Source organism: Uloborus diversus, chromosome 1 (genome assembly GCF_026930045.1).
Source record: "Uloborus diversus isolate 005 chromosome 1, Udiv.v.3.1, whole genome shotgun sequence".
Lineage (NCBI taxonomy): Eukaryota > Metazoa > Arthropoda > Arachnida > Araneae > Uloboridae > Uloborus > Uloborus diversus.
The window spans coordinates 242,378,145-242,395,688 of record NC_072731.1 but is presented as its reverse complement, the minus strand read 5'-3'; the positions used below and the strand labels follow the sequence as shown (position 1 = coordinate 242,395,688).

Below are 17,544 nucleotides of genomic sequence, written 5' to 3'. Positions count from 1 at the left end.
TTTAAGAAATAAGAATTAAAAAAAACCTGGAATTTTTTCTCAGACGAAACACTTATCTCCCAAAAGATGGCGCGCAAGAGAGCGGTTTCCATCGTTATGAACTTGACAAGAGAAATAAAGCAACATAATCATTCAGGTGTGCATAAACAAGAGGGAAAATCAAGTTTTTCTTCGTTCATCGTCGTGGCATCGAAGAAGCCGCAGAGAATAGTCGCTCGCTCCACTTCTTCCAAGTTTGTGAGGTCAAGCAACTCCACATTTAGCTTTTCTTCCAGCAAAAGTCCTCAAGGTGAGTTTTATTATTAAAGTTGAATTTTTAAACGCAGCAGCTTGTCCAAAATATTTTACATGCGTGTTTATTCCCAGTTGTAACTAAAAATTTGTTTTAGAACGTTATTTTGGATGATTTACGTTAAATAATGTTCTACCAGCAGTGATATGCCTATCTATTTTTTGAGGGTATACTACCAGTAATCCATTACGCACAAAATGTGTATGCGATTATACACATAATGTGTCATAATATGAAAATTTTTGAAACTTGAGGGTATACGTTATATGTCTATAAAAAATATTTGAGAGTATACGGCATATATGGAGTATACGCATACCCTATAGGAACACCACTGTCTACCAGGAAAAACAATGTTTGGAATACTGCATTATATTCTTTTACAGAAGCATGATTGTTTAAGTGGTGATTGATTTCGTTAATTATTTTCATTCCGATAAATAAATCTGCAGCTTTTCTCTAATCAAGAGACAGTTTTCATGTTTGTTCTGCCCATTTTTGCATAATTGCACTTGTCGGGCCCTGACCCCCTGATGATAACCCCAACGCCACCCAGATCCTTTGAAGGCAATCTCCATGTAACAGACATATCAGTTCTTGCTCAATACAGCCTACAAAAGCTCCAGATACAAGGGCGCCCATATAGGGGGGCAAGGGGGGGGGGCTTGAGCTCCCCCCCCCCTTTGAAGTTAGAACTTCCTTGCTTATAGCATTTTTTTCTTTGCAAAAATGTAAAAACATTTCTTCTCCTGCCATTAATGAATAAGTTATTAAAAATGTCAAATTTTAATGACTCTAATCTGTCCTGAAATCAGTTTCCATGGGGAAAATATCCAGATAAACCATGGGGAAAATATTTGAACCCCCCCCCCCTTGCAACTTCGCATATGGGCGCCCATGTCCAGATATGTTAGATAACTATTTCATTCCATGAATTTTATGAAAAGCATGGACTTGACTTCTGCGCAATGCAATAAAATTTTGAAAATTTCCATGAAAAATATTAAAATATTTGCTGTTGCTCAGTAATGGAAGTATCTCAGAAGATACATTTACTGAGCCAAAAAATATTATTTAAATAGGGTTTCTGGACGCCTTTAAAAATTTAATTGCATTGTATAAATGCAGAGTCTATGTTCTTCATGAAATTCATGCAATGAAACAGAAATCTGACATTTTTAGACTCTTTACAGAGTATTTTTGTGCAAGAAATAATGAATTTATTAAAAAGAAAATGCGCCCTACAGTAGTTTTATTTAGTTAGTTAGTATAGTACTATTTAACTAATTCAGATTTAAAACTAATTCTGTACCGGGAGGTAAACAGTACTAAATCACAAAAAGAAAAATATCCAGGAGACGTCGTCATAGTTCTCTTTTGTGATACTTTCGTTCGCACCAAGCTAAACTATGCGAAAGCTGAAAAGACGCGATAACTGAAAGCCATAAGAACTTTTAGCTGTAGCAAAAAAAATGAAGAGAATGCAATATTCCCAGCAACGAAAAAAAATATGCACACAAAAACTTGACGACCGTCCGAATTCCTGAATTCCCGCAAAAGCAAAGCAAAGAACGACTTGAAAGTTATTTTAAAAGCCTTCTTTGAATTAATTAGATGTTTTATTTGTTAACAAACATAAGATGGCAACAGTTAAAAATTTTAAATCATTGCGATAACATTTCCGATTATTTCCCAAAAATTAAAATCACGTGAAATAAGCAGACGACAGTATTACAATTTATCTTTCTTATTGTTGCATTTATAAAGCTATTTTTATTTACGCAAAAAAAAAAAAAAAAAAAAAATCAGCCCTCATGGAGCGATTGGCGCCAAAATTGAAACAACGCCTATTTACAAATAGATTCACATTTATTCCAAATTTCATCCAGAACGTAGCATTACTTCTTGAGATATGGCACTCACAATGAAAAAAAAGAACATTCGATTGCGCTACCCCCGTTTTCAGCTTTTGACACCAAAATAAAATCTGCTATTATACCCTCTAGGGGCTACTTGTCGATAAATTTTTGTTCGATTCCGTTCATTATTTCTTGAGATACATCAGTCACAATTGACAACAAAAAATGTTCTACAGCTCAACCCCCGTTTTAGCTATTGACACCAAAATTTAATCAGCACCTGTACCTGTTAGGGGCAACATATGGACCAAATTTTGTTTGATTCCACCGTTACTTGCTGGGGAATAGCAGGCACTTATAACTCAAAAAACTTCCTATTGCTCCACCCCCCTTGGAGGAATTCGCGCCAAAAACCAATGGGCACAAGTTCACATAGCGGCACATATGTGTACCGAATTTCGTTCGATTTCATGCGGTAGTTTTTGCTGTAGAGCGGCCACAAAAAACTGGTCACACGCAGACGTGACACACACACGGACACACACATACACACAGACAGACAGACATTTTCCAAAAATGGTTGAAATGCACTCCGCACACCTCAAAACGTTCAAATCCGTCGAAATTCGAAATTCGAAAATTTGCACGAATCCAATACTTTCTTCTATATATTAGATATAGAAGAAAGTAAAAAGGGCAAAAGTACAAAATTTTGCTAGGGCTGGTTTTGAGAGCAGATGAGTGGTAATTGATGTAAATTTAACAGCTTAACTCACGTTTTCATTAAGATTTTGATGAATTTTGTACACAGGTAACTTTCCCCGAAGAAACACTTAGACATGAATTAAACTTGCATTATATCCCAAAGTATTTAGAGATATCACAAACACTCGGCAGTCATTTCATTCAACAAGTATGGCTCGTTTAAGTAAAACAATTGATTTACTAATATCTAAACAATGAATCTTTACTAATAATAAAGCTGAAAGTCCCTCTGTCTGTCAGGATCTCTGTGACGCGCATAGTGCCTAGACCGTTCGGCCGATTTTCATGAAATTTGGCACAGAGTTAGTTTGTAGCATGGAGTGTGCACCTCGAAGCGATTTTCCGAAAATTCGATGTGGTTCTTTTTCTATTCCAATTTTAAAGAACAAAATTATCATAAGATGGACGAGTAAATTACGAAATTATCATAACGTGGAACCGTAACATGGGCACAAGCCAATTGGCGAGATACGAAATTATCATAACGTGGAAGCGTAACAAGGCTACAAGCCAATTGGCGAGAAAATTCACCATACATTATTTGTAAATATACAGGCGAACCAAGAGACCTTTCAGTTTTTCTATTACGGGCAAAACCGTGCGGGTACCACTAGTACCTACATAAACTAAAAGTTACTGTTTGTGCTAAATAATGTTTCATAAACAGACATACAAAGTAAAACAAACAATTATACTTTGAAACTTTTGACAGTTCTGCTTTATTTTTTTAATAATTTCTAGTTTTGGTTTCTAAATTGGGAAAAAAATAAATAAATAAACCATAAAAGGGGGGTGGCCCCCTCCCAATCGCCGCCACTGAAATTAAGTATTGTTTAATTAAGTACTTTTTTTGCGTTAAAAAAATAAGTAATATGAAACTATGACGTAAATGCATAGTCAAAATCATTATTTATTTCACTATATTGATCAAAGCTGGTTCTTATTTCTCAAAAGAAAACATAATCATAAAACTGTATTTTCTTTTAAAGAGGATCGTGGGGGAGGAGAGATAAATGAAGTTTCTCCAAATATGATTTATTTTTTTGTCTCCCACTATAATTAGATTTAAAATGAGTATTATTTAAATACAAAAGGCAATCGAATAAAATGCTATCAAAAATAATGAAGCCGTTTTTCTCCTGAAGGCGAGCCATTTCCCCTTTTGGAACTGACAATAGAAATAAATTACTTAACTAAAAGTGCCAGTTAGAGTTGAAACGTTATGGATCGAGTTACAAGCTTGTGCATTTTCTATACTTTCTTAGGAGTTGTAAGGTGCCATTCATTAATTACGTAAGGATGATTTTGCCAATTTTTGACACCCTCTCCTCCTATGTAAGGGTAAGATTTTCTTACGTAAGATTCCATTTTTCTCAAATCATCACTGGAATCGAAATTAAATTCACTATTATAAATTAAACTTTTTATGTAAAAAAATATTTACTAAAAAGTTGGAATCTGGACTGACTGTTCCTTCAACATTTTTTTTTTTTTTTTTTTTTTGTATATAGTGCGATACTAATCTTCTTTACTAATAATAAACCTGAAAGTCTTTCTGTCCAGATCTCTGTCTGTCATGATATCTGTCTGTCAGGATCTCTGCGACGCGCATAGCGCTTAGACCGTTCGGCCGATTTTCATGAAATTTGGCACAGAGTTAGTTTGTAGCATGGGGGTGTGCACCTCGAAGCGATTTTTCGAAAATTTGATGTGGTTCTTTTTCTATTCCAATTTTAGGAACAAAATTATCATAAGATGGACGAGTAAATTACGAAATTATCATAACATGGAACCGTAACATAGGCACAAGCCAGTTGGCGAGATACGAAATTATCATAACGTGGATGCGTAACATGGGTATTGGCGAGAAAGTTCACCCCACATTATTTGTAAATATACAGGCGAACCAAAAGACCTTTTAACTTTTCTGTTACGGGCAAAGTCGTGTGGGTACCACTAGTTACTAATAATAAAGCTCAGAGTCTCTCTGTCTGGAGGATGTCTGTAGGATGTCTGGATCTCTGTGACGCGCATAGCGTCTAGACCGTCCGGCCGATTTTCATGACATTTTGCACAAAGTTAGTTTGTAGCATGGGGGTGTGCACCTCGAAGCGATTTTCCGAAAATTCGATTTTGTTCTTTTTCTATTTCAATTTTAAACACATTTTTCGGAGCAAAATTATCATAAAATGGACGAGTAAATTACGAAATTATGATGACGTGGAATGGGAGAGCGAATGAACATAGCCAATTGGCGATAAATTCGTCATCCATTATTTGTAAATATACAGGCGAACCGAATGACCTTTTAATTTTCAACTACAGGCAAAGCCGTGCGGGTGCCACTAGTTAAAAATAAAACTTGCCACGCATGATTTTTTTATTATATTTCACACTATTCATTCTTTGTAGAACAAATAAAAAACAGCTCATCCTAATACGTTTTTTACCTTCCATGTAATCCTTGTCAAATGTCTGGCCGCGCGATTTCTAATGTAAAATATCGACTTGGAAAATATTACGTAAAAATGGGTTTGGACGCCCCCCCCCCCCCCCCACCAAAACTAAGGGTATGTGGAGATTTTTCCAACTCTCCTCCCCCTCGGGATCCTTATGTAATTAATGAATGGCCCCTAAGAGGAAAAAGCAATTTGTTGTGATAGGAATACTTGCGTTTGTTCTCACTGCCGGTGACGTCTGAACCCGGAAAGTAGTAACTGAGTAACTTCCGCTAAATTGTAAATTTATTTCTAATATTAGAAATCTGTTAGATTGTTCTTCTTCTTTTCCCCCCGTAAATTGGTTCTGTCTTTAACTTGCAAGGGAAAGGAAACGATGGCCCACGAAGTGGTGAATATGAGTTAAATCACTCGATCTTTGAATTGATGCATCTACTCGACGAAAACAAAAAAAGAAGAACATACTTGTATTTTTGTTAAATTTAAAATCTATTCCTCAATGCCAGACTAACGTTAGTCAACTTTTCAGGCGAGCGTAAAAACATTTATCTGGCTCATGCACAGGTTTCCACTTACACTCTGAAAACACTGGTAAATATGAAGGGATTAATTTTATAGAATTACGTTGTTATGGCTCAATGGGAAACAACATAATACGTACAATGCAGTAATAACTTGAAGATGGCAATTTTCGACTTAGTCTGCCTCCGAGGTACAGAAATAACAAATAAATTATATTGAGAATTGTAAGCGTGGTCCTATTTCCTACAGTTCTGTGCTATCAAGAGGTAGAGAGAAAGAGACAGAAAAAAAAAAAAAATTTACGAAGAACAATAAATAAGTAGGGAGGATCTTTTGATAGGAGCATGGTCTCCACGTGGAAGAGGTGGAGGGACACAGCAATGGGTCACAGTCGGAGAAAAGAGGGGGAAAAAAGGTTATTAAAACTAATTGACATATATTTTGACAAAACTGGAAAGGGGCCAGCGGAGGTATCTGGCAAGGAGGCCCGGTAATGAATGTGGGGTCCATGAGCAGTCCTTAAATATCGGAGCGTACTTAAGGGAGGGCAGAGGGGAAAGCAATTACTGTTTTTATTTTGAAAAGTAAAATAAAATTTACATTGGCGAGTGTGTATTTTTTAATAAAGAATATATATATATAAATATATATATATATATATATATATATATATATATATATATATATATATATATATATATATATATATATATATATACGTGTGTGTGTTGAAAGTATTTGCCCCTTCTTCCTCGAAAAATTTGAAATTAAGCTTTGCTTACGGTTCTATCCTCAAAATCGCGGGAATGTAAGGGGACACCAAAACAATGGGTCCAGTGTCCAAACCACTTGACTTCCCAGTTCACCCATGGCCTCTCGTGACAACCATCAAACCTTGAATTTATCACATTATCGGGAAAAAAAAATATTTTGGTAATTTTAAAGCGTTTTCAAATTGAGAAACGAAAAATATTGAGGTAGTGGAGACTGGAGAGCAAAACGTTTTCGTGCTCCCTGGCAAAACCTCTTTGCTCCGCTACCTATCTCCGATAGTAAGCCCCCCCCCCCTTCCGGAACTTTTTTAAATGAGGGGTGTCTATAAATGATATCACGCTTTGAGGAGGGAGGGGGTTTGTGAAATTGTGACAGTTTGTAACAGGAAGAGGTTAAGGAATAACAAGACTTATGACATCACGTATTTTGTAAGAATATGTTTATGAAAAAAAGTCATGTGACAAAATGTGAAGTGAAACCAGGGGCGGAGTGGGTCCTACAAGATGGCGTCAACCTTGGCCTTCAAAGGTCGCAAAAAAAGAGAGAGAGAGAGAGAAAGTGCAAAAAGAAAAAAAAAGTGCAATTAAAAAAAATTAAAAAAGAAAAGAAAAGAAAAAAGGAAAAAAAAACGATGGTACAAAAGTTTACGGGATAAAACAAAAGAAGAAAAAAGCAAAGGGAAGTCGCATAGATTTGTGAGCGAAAAAAAAAGGAAATTGGCCCCAAAAATATTTAAAGAAATAAACAAATTAAAAAAAAGAACTTTTTTAAATAAAAAAGGTGTTCAGGCTTGAGGGCGCATAGGTGGAGGCGCACGGGCCGATGGGTCGGCGGGCCAGTCCGCCCCTGAGTAAAAGTCGAAATTCAAATACTCGCCCATGTTCAAAGGTAGACTTGTAAGTAATGACCCAATAAATAAAACTGGGTAGCTTGCAATATTAATTGTTTTTAAAACAGATGTCAGCCTTGAGTGACTCCGGTTTAAAAATCATTATCGTTATTCTGTTCATATTATGAAGTATATTGCATTGACATAAGGTTTTTAATGATATGTCCTGTGAGTGACCATGAAGCATCCGAACAGTCTAAAAACTACGTGTAGCGAATAATTTCAAAAAAATTTTGAAGCTTGAAAGTGAACAGCTTGAAGAAAAACAATGTAACATGTCGCAAACCACGATGAAAATAGTATGCATACACTATGGATTACTAGAGCCCGAATTATATGGGTCAGTCTTCAAAAAGTGTTAACTTCTCGGGCACTCGCCATTTACAGTAAAAACTTTAAGGAACTGTTCATTTAATAAAGTTTTTTAATTTCAACAAAAATATATCTATTTATACCGCAAACAGTTTTTCAACAAAAGTTTTTATTTTAATATATTTTTGATTCACAGCCCGTGAATTCTCACCTCCGTGGCATGTCAAAAACCTGCTATGACTGTTTATATTGCTTAATAACTTGTTTAATTAAAACTATATGTTTATTTATTACTTTCTTTTACAAAAAAGGAAGTATTGTATTCGCGAAAAAAATTTCACTCAAAAATCGACCTTAATTTCCATTTTGCTCACCCCCGAATCAATGTTGAGTTTTTTTTTTTTTTTTTTTTTTTCGACTCGACCACACGTGGATAAGTGCCTAAGAACGTACAGACAAGCGAAATATTCATTTTGACGATTCCTGAGTTAGTTACAACTGGTGTTCTCGTGACGTCTGTATGTACGTATGTGCGGATGTGCGTATGTATGTCGCATAACTCAAGAATGGTATGTCCTAGAAAGTTGAAATTTGGTACGTAGACTCCTAGTGGGGTCGAGTTGTACACCTTTGGTTGCATTTGGGTGTTTCTAAGGAGGTCTTTCGCCCCTTTTTGGGAGGGAAATCATTTTTAATTTCGTTATAAACTCAAGTGGTGTTACAATTTGGCGGACACTTGGCGATATATCGCCAGTCTTTTGGTCGCCAAGTTTTGTCGCCAAATTTGGCGACAAATTTGGCGTGCTTTTTAAATCTGGTTTCAATTTTGCCAATGTTGGTGATATTTAGAGAGTAAATTATTGAATCACATTAAAATTACCAATAATTGGAAAAAGACATTAAATTGAAGCAAAAGGAAGTCATGTGAGGCACACATCAGCTTGTTTAATATTTCTTTCACAAGTGTCACAAATACTAATTGTTTAAAGCACATTTAATTTTTTAATATTGTGTTTTAGTTTGTTTTAGCAGGGTAATGAATTATGTCACACAATAAATTCTCACTTCCGTTACACACAAAATGCCTAACAGATTTCAGTATAATGACATCACATTTTATTTCCCATGATACAAGGCAGCCCCTTGTTTATTTTTAGCCGTAAAGAAGTTGTAAGACTTTTGTTGAAAAACAAGAAGATACATTTTGTTTTAAAAACCAAGTGTGGTTATTTGAAATTCTCACCTTCATGAAATTGAATTTCAGGGATTTAAATTATAGTAAAAAAAGAAGTGCGCATGTTTTCACATGCTTTACATGTGCAGACTGTAGCAACGAAGAAAAAATTTCTTAGTTCTGAAAAATGTATCCATTAGGCCTATTGGAAAATTCTTCACCTCTGTGATAGACCTCATCTATGTCATTATTTCTGAGTTGAGAATAAATGATGGAGGGGGAATACATCAATTTTAGACAGTCTACTAAAACTATAAATTATCAATATATTCTCAAATTTACTAATTTGGAAATATATTAATACTACACTATTTTCAACACAAATTTGAGTTAAAAAGATAACTAAAATTTAAGCCGTTATCTAAATAAGAAGCTTAATATTAGATTCACAATAATCATTGAACTTGCTCATTCTTTGCGCAATTAACAAAATGACTTCTTTGACATTAAGTTGTCCTCTGTTTTCAAACACTAAAAGTTTTTCTTTTTTTTCATTTCCGTAAACAAGTTTTTATTATTATTATATTTATGAGTAATCAATGACCCATGTGCACTAAAAAATCATGAAAATATGCATGTATAAGTGCACTAAAAGTTTCTAAAATATGGATTAATAGCTAAAAATATAAACACTTTTAAAAAAAACACCTGAAAAGATTGTTGCTTCTGAAAACAAATAGCAGCTCTATTTTTTCATTTTGCGACTGAGGCGTTTATATATCTATATCTAGTAAAGCAATTATTTAGGCAGAAAAGCGATGACCCCACCAATTACTTTTATTGTATCAAACTACAATATGGTCTTGAAAGTTTTCTTTTTTAGCGATTTTTTTTTTCATTTAATTTCATTTGTAAAATTGAAAATATCTCTTCAACTCCTACAGAATTACTTAAAGTAAAAAAAAAAAAATCTTAAAGCGCGTAAAAACTACAGTAATATGCATTTATTAAAAAATAATAATAATCCTCCGTTTTTATGCATTTATAAGCATTGATATCATAAGAGGATAAAAGATACAATTGCTATGCACGTATGCATTTGCATATAACCCCTGCGCTAGTATTATTTATTTTTCATTCAATAAATTAAAATGCGGTTTTTGTATCTCAAAAAATAAATGAATTAAATTATTTGTAATATGATTTAAACAATGGGGTTGTTTCCTTCAGCCAAAAGTATTACTTTTAGTCCCTGAAACTGATAGAATAAGCAATAATAATAATAATAATAATAATAATAATAACATGGAGATAGAAAAAACTTTTATTTTCCCAACAGTTATTTTTTATTCAATTTTTTTTAATGTCCGACATTGGAAATAGTCGTGGTCTTTACGACGACACAAGTGTTGTACTTTGGCGCGATATTCCATTGCCGTGCTAAATGTTTACACTTTGCTGTCAACGGCGTTGTTAGGTTGTGATAATTTGCTCTGTGCGCTTATAACATCAGTGAATGGCATTTCATCACTTGTGGTGTCATGTGCAGAAGCGTAAAAAATAAAGAAGCGATTAAAATAACTGTTAAAAAATATTAAATTTTATCAAATTATTTAAAAAATGGTTAAATCCTATGTTTTAAAGCATGCTCTTTCAGGAAAAAATTCTTTTAAATTTTCAAAAACAACCCCATTGATGCAGTTTGAAGCAAAAGAATGTTAAGTAGGCATTTTGAAGTAGTGAGTGAAACGAGTTTAAAGTTCAGGCCCTGTGTAGACTTGAATTTTTTTTAAATCATGCTATATTTATGCTGCTCTTACCTGAGCTAATCGCTTACCCTCAAACAAATGAGAGTTTCTCCTTCTATTAAATTTAAATTTTGGCACTTGCATTCCTTTCCTTCTCCTGCCTAAATCGATGCTGTAAACATTCATGAGTATTTTTAAATATTTCTTTGAACAAATGTGGAAAATGTGTTATTTGAAAACGTTTTTTGGAAAAAATAACAAAGAATGTCTCTCGAAGGATGGCCCCCTCGCTTATCGCTAGGCGCCCATTCTCTTTCCCCGCTCGGAATCTGAAAAGTTTCTGATGTTATTATTACGACAGAGATCTGGATGACTATTAGCACAAATACAGTACAGTGCGCTCAAACGCTTTGTCTGCTTTGATACATTGGTTCTCAAACTTCTTCGATTCACGGCACCATTTGAAGTAATTGGCTTATCCTCAGTTTTGAAACATTTCAAAATTTCTCCCTCCTTTAATGTATCAAAAGTCATGATTGAAACTGAAAATCAGGCGGGGGGGGGGGGGGGGGGGGGGATCGTGTCGGAGAAACTGGGGAGACACCGAATAATTATAAACTCACTGCACACAGTGGGGTGAAAACACCAAAAAGCGCTTATAAATAGATTTTTTTTCCTATATTCAACTAATTGAGGGTTAATAAATTTGCACAGGCATACGTCTTAGGCAATCAGAACTGGAATTTTAGAGCTCTTTGTCCACTACAAAGCTAAAGGGAGTCTTTAGAAAGTTAAAGAACCATGAGCGCGAGAATTTAAAAAAAAATGCATTTAAGCAGTCTATATATATATATATATATATATATATATATATATATATATATATATATTTCCTATTAAAGGCGGGTATATTTAATTTCTCTTGGTATTCAACAATAGTATTAGGATGAAAAAAATGAATAATTGAATTCTCAAACCCGAAAATCGGTTTTGATCAGCACCGAAAACTTGGGAATACAAGGTTATTTTTTCAAAACACTCTATAAAAAAAGGTTCTCTTATGTCCTCTTTGAAATTAATATTAATTAGTCATCAATGGTCTGTAGAAAGACCCTAAAAAAGACTTAGCTGCGTAAACCTGCAAACATTGGACCCTAAGCCCAAACAAATCGAAAAAACTCCCTAATAACATTCCTGTGTATCAAACAAGCGATAAGAGGTTTGAAAACATTTTTAAAGCGCTTTTTGGTGTTTTGGACCCACTGTGCAGCACCCTGGCAATCACTATTTTTACATATGAATATATTGAAGCCATGTTTTCCCCCCCCCCTTTTCCGCCTCTCCCTGCAACACCCCAGGGTGTCGCGACACTCACTTTGGGAACTCCTGCACTAAGAGAAGAATTTAATACAGTCGAACCTTGATATCTCGAACCTCCTTATCTCGAAACGCTTGATGTCTCGAAAAAATATTTTTCCCCTGCATTTTATATAAAAACCCCTATGTATTTTCCACAGTTATCTCGAAATTTATTTTTCGAAACCCTTGATATGTCGAAATTTTTGCACAGAAGCAAGTTTCAGTTATCTTTTTTCTTTGGCAATTTTTGTAGTAAAATCAGTTCCAGGGACCAGTTTTCATCTCTCTTCTTGGAAACTTTGTGATTAGGGGATTGAAGCAAGATAATAGGGGAGTGTTGGTATGAAAGGGGTGCTGTGTTTTCTCCAGAGTTTAGAATCTTTGTGCATTTCTCTCGAACATGTTGTCCATTTTGAGGAAAGGGGGTTGATTTTTCGCCAGTCAGTTTTCAAGTGAAAACAGAAAATGCGTTCCTCATTTTCATCATTCTGCTTTTTTAACTCCTACAAAATGACTGCTGAAAAGTTTTTGAATGTGGGGAGCTACTAGTTGAAGATAAGAATTTTTAAATTTTTAGATAAAAAACCAAGTTGAAATTGTTGTTCATTTCAAAATCTCTTCCTTTGCACTTTGGACAATTATAAAATTTCAAATCTAGTAAAATACTGAAGACTACTTTATTAATCGTAATTCAAAGTGGTCTCATAGTACATATATAAATGCATATAGCGTACATTTGTGTAATTGTGAGAGTTTCTAGTGTAATTTTTTAAAAACCTTGATAACTCAAAAACTCGATATCTCGAAATTTTTCCCTGTCCGGAGAGATTTGAGATATTGAGGTTGTACTGTATCTTCCGATTGGTTACAATAATTAACAGCTGCTCCTGCTCCAAATCCAAACCAAACAAGAAAAAAGAAAATTCCAGCTATTGAATCATCATGTTCAATATTTTAAATTATGATTTAAAAGTAAAGAATTATCTATCGTTCGAGGCTCCGAAAGTTGTAAAATGCGAAATTTAAAGCGGGAACCAAGCAACTTTCATACGTAGAACTATAAACGATTGTTTCCGACAGTTCCATTTGGAATACCACGAGGAAATAAAATTAATCTCCTCGCCTGTGTGACGAGGAAGTTTTTTCTGGAATCGCCTCTAACTGCTTCGAACAGTAAGAAAAAAATTGTTCTTTTTCCTTTGTCCTTCTGCCTTGCAAGTAAAGGTAAGGTGTTTTTGCTCACACGAGGAAACACGATGAATATCAACTTTCGGTTACATTAGCATAGTTAGCTTTCTTATCAGTATTATTAAGAGCGAGCTGCATCATTTCGTCCTTCTGGATCATTCAGAATGGAAATTAGAAGGTTGGATGTGATATAAGATGTAATACAATAATAAGCTGCAAGTCACAGCACCTTGAGAGTGAAAATGAAGTGTTTTGGTATCGGAATCAGGCTGTCAGTATAAGTTGCGTAGTAAATATTTTGCAAATGCGGAGTTTTTATGAAGTCTTGCAAAGAATGAAGAAAATTTTTAAAAAAATTAAAAATTAAAAATAATTCAAAAATCTCCTTTAGATTTTAGCATACAGTAGACCCTTGTTTTACGGGGGGGGGGGGGTTACGTTCCTCGGAAATGCCGCGTAAATCGAAATTGCGTAAATAAAGACAATATTAGTGTTAAAATAGGGGTTAGGTTCCGTAGATAAAAAAATACTTCATTCTGGTGATGACTAATTGTATAAGGTTAATGTGTACTTATATCGACTTTTATGCTCAAGATGTATAAAGAAAACACAAATTAATTTAGTGTTCATGAAAAGGAGCTGGCTATGATAGTCTTTTGGCAGTGAAGAATTTTTCTCTGTAGTTCTTTGCAGTGTATTAACGCATCCATGATCATTTCCATGATAGAATCTTCCTTCACTAACAAATCAGAAGGAACATTTCTGTTGTCAAGGAATGGCTCAAAATTTTCAATGTTAACGTTTTCGGTTCTGTGTCATCGATATCGGTATCCTCGTTGCTTTTGTCCTCCTTCGTCCCTCCTAAAAGATCTTCTTCCAGTGAGTTCTGAACTGTGTGAGTTTACTCCTGGACTCCTTTAGTTCTGCTGAGTTACTTCTTTACTTCTGGAGAGAGCTCTGGAGCCAATTGAATAAAATGTTTCCAGTGGCCCAAGCTCGATTATTAGCACTCCAAAATGCAGTTTATTACGTGTGATCTGAAATCTTTGGGAGTTTGGATTTTGAATGAGCGGAAAATTTTATCTGTTTGTATTGCCGCATATGCGTAAAACCGAAACTCACCCTCGTAAAATAAAATAAAGGTGTCAAATCTTATATTTTAATACAGTAAAACCTGTGAAGTTGACCACTCTTGTAAGTTGACCACATGTCTAAGTTGACCGCTTTTTTCAGACACGGAATTAGCCTTTATCATATAAATCAACCTTTGTAAGTTGACCACCTGTTTAAGTTGACCACTAAAGTAGTGCACCGCGAGTGGTCAACATACACAAGTTTCACTGTAATCGAAACCGCGTAAAATAAACCCGCGTAAAACGATGGTCTGCTGTAGTTCCTTTTTTATTCTGATCCTTATCTCAAAAAAAGTTTTATCCCAACATCAATACACTTCTACATATGCAGCTCTATTTTTTGTTTAACAGTAAATATGTACCTTTAAAAAAAAGTGGAAAATTTACCTTTTTTTTTTCAAGGAGCAAAGTGAAAAACGAAACATCCCTCGCCTTAAATATCCTTGATTCAAGTATGAAAAATATTTTTGATCAAATGAATGAGTAAATAAAAAAATAATGAATAGATGAAAAGAAAGTGAAAAGGAAATTAATAAAAATAAATAAATTTATTAATATATGAGAAAAATAATTGAACAAAGTAGTGAATGAATAAAAAAAAAGGGTATAAATGGAAGAATAAATAAGGGAACTATTAAAAGAAGGAATGTAAATGAATTAATTAATAAATGAATACGTTAGGGGTTTAATGAAGGATTGAATAAGCAAACGAAATGAACCATTTCCCTTTGCCCTGTATGCACTTGACTGATTGTACAAAGCATTTAAAATGCAAATACGCTTAATGTTGAAAAAATAAATACTGTATTGAATATTATTTGGTCTCAATTAATATTTAAAATGTTAATAATCAGAACTATATCATTTTAAATAACAAAAATAATTTTTACGTATAACAAAATATTTCAATATGAGTATCAATTTTTGATAATTTTTTTAGCATCGTACATTCTGATTTTCATAGATAACTCTTCCCTGTCCAGAATAGAACACATGTGTTACTACATAATTAAAATATTATCAAATATGTGGCGCTAAAAGTAGGATAAATATTTTTCCATTTCACTTAGCCCCACATTCCCCGACTTAACCTCTAACCAGTCAAAGTGTGCATATTTTTGCTCTAAGAAGCAGCATTACTTTGAGATACACGTTTCATTAACAATGCCGGTCATAAAGCAAACAAAAAGTTAATTTCTTAGGTAATAATCGGACACATTTTTCTGTCTTACTTAAATAGGTAACTATTATGCTCTAGGACATCTTATAACAACTGATATTACCTTCTCGAAACGAAACATTAACCCTATAATTTTGATTGTCACGCTTTGGAGACTTTTTCTTTCTTTATTTTCGGCTATGTTATCATTACAACAAATAAAGAGGTTAATGAGTTGCCTTAAGGATTTTGAGATACACTATAGTTTTTACCATTTCAATCATGAGCTTCTAATGCTACGGATCTGGTTTTGGTATTTGCAGGAGGTTGTTTTTTACTTCCTTTTACAAAAAAGGAAATATTGTATTCGCGAAAAAAATTTCACTCAGAAATCGGCCTTAATTTCCCTTTTTCTCACCCGCGAATGAATGTTGAGTTTTTTTTTCCGACCCGATCGCACGTGGTTATGTGCCTAGGAACGTACAGACACCCGAAATATCCATTTTGACGACCCCCGAGTTAATTGCAACGAATTTTCTCGTGACGTCCGTATGTACGTATGTATGTGCGTATGTGTGTATGTATCTCGCATAATTCAAAAACGGTATGTCCAAGAAAGTTGAAATTTGGTACGTAGACTCCTAGTGGGGTCTAGTTGTGCACCTTCCTTTTGGTTGCATTCGGATGTTCCTAAGGGGGTCTTTTGCCCCTTTTTTGGGGGAAATCATTGTTAATTTCGATGTAAACTCAAGTTGTGTTATAATTTGTCGAACACTTGGCGATATATCGCCACTGTATTGGTCGCCAAGTTTTGTCACCAACTTGGCGACAAATTTGGCGATTTTTTTTCTTTTTAAATTTGGTTTCAATTTGGCCACTGTTGATGATATTTAGAGAGTAAACAATTGAATCACATTAAAATTGCCAATAATGGGGAAATGACATTAAATTGGAGTAAAAGGAAGTCATGTGATGCACACATCAGCTCGATTGTGCAAGGGTTTAGTTCTTGAAAGTATGCTATATATATATATATATATATATATATATATATATATATATATATGTGTGTGTGTGTGTGTGTGTGTGTGTGTGTGTCTGTGTGTGTCTGTGTGTGTAGACACATATATATAGAGCGAGAGAGAGAGAAAGAGAGATTGTAGACACTATTTTGGTTTTGGTGTTAAAATTAAGTTTTTCAGAATGTCCAAAAACTAATCCGACTGCAAGTGTTATCCTATGCTTTACTTCTTGAAAATGACTGATTAAAATTCCATATTATAAATTCACACTAAATTTAGTCCTCTTAGCTTTAACTTTATTATGTTGATGGTCAAGTTCTGAAAAATCTCTAGAAAAATCATTTGTGGAAAAATCAAGGTTTCACTTCATCGCATCTTTACAGTGCATCAGCTTTGTATCAAGGTCTACCGCTTCGTCTGAAATGAAAGGAAGTTTCCCGACAAGGTCTTTCTTTTTTTAATCAAATTTTGTTCCAGGTAAATCTGAAACAAATATGATCAACCTTGGGGAAGTAACAGGTTGTTGACTTGCAGTGTTTTTCCAGTTGTGGTTTCTCATGTGAACAAAAAAGAAAATGGTTTACTTCCTACGTAATTTCTTATGTTAATTCGCTAATTTCAATGGCTGAAAAAATTTAGAAAGTTCTAAAACTGTTTTTTTTATACATATGATTTAGGAGAGTTACGAAATAGTGTCAGTTCAAAATACATTGTGAGAGTTTGCGTGCATAAATTGTTAAAATTAGAAGAGGGAAAAATAAATCCTTTTAATGAAATTTGAAGGGAATTTTGTAGCGAAAATGGAAAAGAAAATAGTGATGTAAAAAGCATAGAGTCCTAATATTCCTCTCGTTTAATCTGTTCCTAATGCGATCATGATGTTGGTGAG

General features: G+C 34.2%; 1 protein-coding gene across 1 annotated transcript in view; it reads left to right on the top strand.

Annotated features, from left to right (window-relative positions):
* The first annotated feature begins 257 nt into the window (after positions 1-257).
* The window catches only part of LOC129226232 (transmembrane protein 68-like), a 69,296-nt gene continuing 52,009 nt past the window's right edge, over positions 258-17,544 (top strand). The window contains exon 1 of the mRNA XM_054860834.1: positions 258-289. The gene's annotated coding sequence lies outside the window, so the exon portion shown is untranslated. The remainder of the gene's footprint in view (positions 290-17,544) is intronic.